The sequence below is a fragment of the Phodopus roborovskii genome, unplaced genomic scaffold, assembly GCF_943737965.1.
Source record: "Phodopus roborovskii unplaced genomic scaffold, PHOROB, whole genome shotgun sequence".
Classification (NCBI taxonomy): domain Eukaryota; kingdom Metazoa; phylum Chordata; class Mammalia; order Rodentia; family Cricetidae; genus Phodopus; species Phodopus roborovskii.
The window spans coordinates 2,359,816-2,364,117 of record NW_026126567.1 but is presented as its reverse complement, the minus strand read 5'-3'; the positions used below and the strand labels follow the sequence as shown (position 1 = coordinate 2,364,117).

The 4,302-nt window shown below is 43.6% G+C and overlaps 1 pseudogene; it reads right to left on the bottom strand.

Moving 5' to 3' along the window:
* Window positions 1-2,693: 2,693 nt before the first annotated feature.
* On the bottom strand, window positions 2,694-3,680 carry LOC127235227 (CLIP-associating protein 1-like; annotated as a pseudogene).
* Window positions 3,681-4,302: the final 622 nt, after the last annotated feature.

Genomic DNA, 4,302 nt, shown 5'->3' with positions numbered 1-4,302 from the left:
TGAGCCTGAGCATGAGATGGGCACCTTTCCTGTGAGAGCTGTATGTAAGCCACATTGGTTGCAAGCATGCTTATGCCACTCAGCTACATTCTTGTCCTTCCTCTTGTCCTCTTAACCCTTCTCTGATGCTGTGGCATGAAGCCTTAGAAAAAGTACAGGCCTTTCCTAGCTTATTATGTTGGCTGTGACCAGGAAAACATAACATCGTGACCAAAAGTAATTTAGGGAAGAAAGGGGTTACTTAACACTTCTACATCATAGTGCATTAACAAGGGATGCTTGGGCAGGAGATATAAAGCAAAAACTGGAGGTCAGCAGCTTTTTATACTGCTTTTTTTTTTAATATACCCCAGAATCACTTGCCCAGGGATGGCACCACCCACAATGGATAAGCCCCCTCCCATCAATGAAAAACATACCCCATAGACATGCACCAGGCACCCAGGCCAACCTAATGGAGGCAATTCTGAGGTTCCTGACTCCCAGATGACTTTAGTTTTGTGTCAAGTTTTCAAAAAGTTAACCAGGACATGGAATTTACATAAACAATTCTTTGTGTTCAAGCACAGGTCTGCATGTCCCCAGCTCCAGTATAATGCTGAATACACTATCACACCTTCTTTCTATGCACTACCCAGAACATTGATTGCTTGGGAATTTCAACATTCTCAAGAATGTCCCTAAATCTTAGCTTGTTAGCTATAGGTGCATGTGCAACGAATTTCAAATGTAACTTGGTTTGAGATTCAGAATATTTCAGTATCTAATCTACTTCTGTTCCTTATGTATCTATTCTCAACTGTGTAACTGTGGGAGGAAGTCCAGTCTCTAGTCCACTAAGAGTCTGGAGTGATTTTAGAGTTAATATTCAAATCAGTTATGTTGGCAAAACTATCGAGCCTACTGGGAGGTGGGGAGAAACAAAGAACAGGACAGGACCAAGAATGAGAAGCTTAGTTTCCTCAACTAGGACTGAAACACAATCTTGGATCACCCTGCCAGGATTGTGTACAGAGCAAAGGAAATAACTCGTGCATCAGATGTCTGGTTTTTGAAACTGTATAGTTAAAAGTGAACCAATAGTTAAAAGTTCTGACATATTAGCATAACCCTTAGGTGGGAAGAGGCCTGAAACCATTGCTAGGAAACAATTGTTTCAAATAGTTGAATTCAGCTAAGCAAAGTATCTTAATGGTGCATTGCATTTAATAAGACAATGAGGGATGTATATGATGGAAGCTTGCTAACGTCTGTATAAATGGAAAAGCTTGGGTATACACTTCAGAGGGAGAGTGCTTGCTCCATGCACAAAAAATGCATGAGATGTGATTACATTCTTAGATTCCAGGTTATGCAATTTCAAAAACCATCTTTAATCGACTGCAGACTCATAAGTTGACAGAATGGGAGACATAGAAGGCTTCTGTGACAATTTCTACCCACCCCATCCCAAACAAAATGTCTAGATGGGAAGCCATTGAGAACACTTAAACTGATAGGGATCATTGAATGTAGCTCTTGGCCATTCTTGGAGTGTAGTTGGTTGCTTCTTACAGGGGTGGGAAATTTTTCTTCAAGGGGAATGGCCCCTGAGAGTTCAGCCATGCCTCCAATGGGCATAAGGGCAGCACAATTTAGATTTGTTTTTTCTTGGCGAGATCACAAAGGTGGGGGTGGGCCTGGGAGGGCTGGGAAGCAATTCTGACTGTGGTGCATTATGCGAAAATAGTCGATAAAAATGTTGGTGTGTGTGTGTTGAGGGAGGGGGGGAAGACCTCCAATACAACGTGTGCCTAACTTTTAAACTAACTTTAACAGCCAGTATCTTTTGCTACTCCGTAAATCACTACCTACGGCATGAAAATGAACCCAACTTTTCACCTGCAGCTCCTTACACCAAAACCAACTTTCGTCAGTTGTGAATCCAACACTGACAGGTTAAAGGGAGGACAACTGCTTTGTGACATGGTTTATGAAGCCACTGGATGACAGGCAAAGTGCCTGCTTTGGTCCCTCCACTGGCCCTGATAACTTACCTGGCTAAGTCAACTTCAGGGCAGATTTATTTTAGTTCATGACTTTAGGGGTATAGTCTTGTGTTGAAGGCGTGGTGAGGGTGTCAGTAGCTTGGTCTGTAGCAGTGGGGACATAGGCATTTGAACCAAAGACCTATTCCACCCAAAAAGCCAAAGTTGTGAGACAGTAAAGGCAAACTTGCCAAATTGGTCATTTGAAACTAAGACCACTTTGGCTTCCAGCCCTGCCATACCAGCCCCAGTGGGGACAGTGTAGCAATGGCTGAGAAGAATCTCGAATGGCTACCTGTCAAGAGATGATTATGCCTCCTAGGAGGAAGTGGCCAGGTCCCTGCAGGTACTTGCTTGGCTGACTGATTGGAACGGGTTTTCTGTTGGCTGATTTCTTTTGTCAACAGGATCTCAGTCCAGTCTGGCTTGAACTTGCTATGTAGCTTGAACTTGAGTGCCAGCATTACAGGAGGACCGAGTTCATGAAGTTTATATGATGCTCATGCATGTGAAGCAAGAACTCTACCAGCTGAGCTACATCACAAGATGGGGGTCCACTGGTAAAATTCTGCATCATAGACAAGTACTTTTGAGATTAAACATGTGTGATTCTGGCTGTGCTTACTTAAAAGAAAAAGCAACTTGTATGCTGGAGAATGGGAATGACTAGCATCTGTAGAAGTCTTCAGAAATTACTCCATCCTTAGGGCCACCTGCTGAGCCAGGCTTTCTCCCACTTTTGACAGGATTTCCAGATGTGTTAGGTGCAGGAACCTTGAAGGCTGAAGCAGCTGATGGCCTGTTTTCATTCACCGATTCCTCATCATCCAAGCTTTTATCTTTGCAGATACTCAATACCAAAACCATACTGTATGCCTTAATCTTGTACTTCATCAAATTTGGCAAGTATCATTTCTAACCTAGTAGGAGGATTGTCTCTTTTGGACAGTTCAATCCTTAGCTTCTCTCCTACATGTCTATAAATCTCCACTATAGCCAATATTGCAGCATTTCTCACCTGACTTAGAATCCCCAAATAAGAAACACAAATGTGGAACCAACTTACTTGATAACCAGTGGTTGAGCTCCAAAGATGTTCAAGGTTTCAATCCGTCACAGGCGCATACACCCTCTCGATCAAAAGTTCTTGTGCTTGAAACCAGACTCAGGTGCTCCCAGATGTACATAGGTGGTGCCACCTCCTCCATCAGCTTCGGTATCGGGTTCTAAGCTTCGTCTCAAACTTTTTCTTTGGCATCTCCCATCCTGTCTACTTAAACTGTGGTAACCATTGCTACATAAGATTTAAATCATGTTGACAATCTTTCCACAAAGGCACTTAAAATCTTCCAATCCTAATGATACCAGGTAGTTCCCTCGAGCCCACGCGCTGGTGAGCACGTCCACTGTCTTGGCCAGGCTGCTTGGGTCATCCTCCAGGTCCAGGATGGTGCCGGGTGCGCCGATGTTGATCAGCAGCTCCTAGCCTGCCTGCAGCCGGCCACTCACGTGCTCGAACTTTGCCTGAGGCACCTCCCAGCCTCGGTGGTGGGGCCCCCCCCAGAGACATGCTCACCACTCAGATGCTGCTGTAGCTGTCTGACTTCAGCACGTGCATCGATCTGTGTGCTGCTCACAATGTTCATACGCCATCTATTAAGGATTTCATATTTTTAACCTTCTGGGCTCGCTCACTTATGTCAGGATAGTGTCGGTTACCAGTTCACATGGATCTTTGTTTTGAGCTGAACCACTTGGCTATTTGCATCAGGTATATGGAACTCTGCCCATTTGGAGGATCATTTTTGTCCTGGCTGAATGTAGCTCAGGACTCGAGTAGGGTTATCTGGAATGCTATAATGCCGGCCACTTGTCACTACCATCCCAGATTTCTTGATAGCCATTCAGCATTCTGACTCGTGTATCCCTAGGGAGTTTTTAATTTGTATTTCCCTGCTTAGGGAATTTGAACATATTAGTAAATATTTATTGGCCAATTTTGCTGCCGCTTTTGAGAAATGTTCCTTTTATTGGCCCATTTGTTGGTAATTTTGCCTTTTTGGTATTGAATTTCTGGAGCTTTTTAGTGATCTCTGAATGTTAGTCCCCTGCCTGAAATATATCTGGTAAATATTGTCTCACACTGGGCTATCTATGCACTCTGCTGACGGTTTGTTTTGCTGTGCAGAAACTTCTAAATTTTCATTTAGTACCATAATGTTTCATGGGGCTAGTTCCCATGTTCAGGAAGTCTGTCTACACTATTTTGAAAATC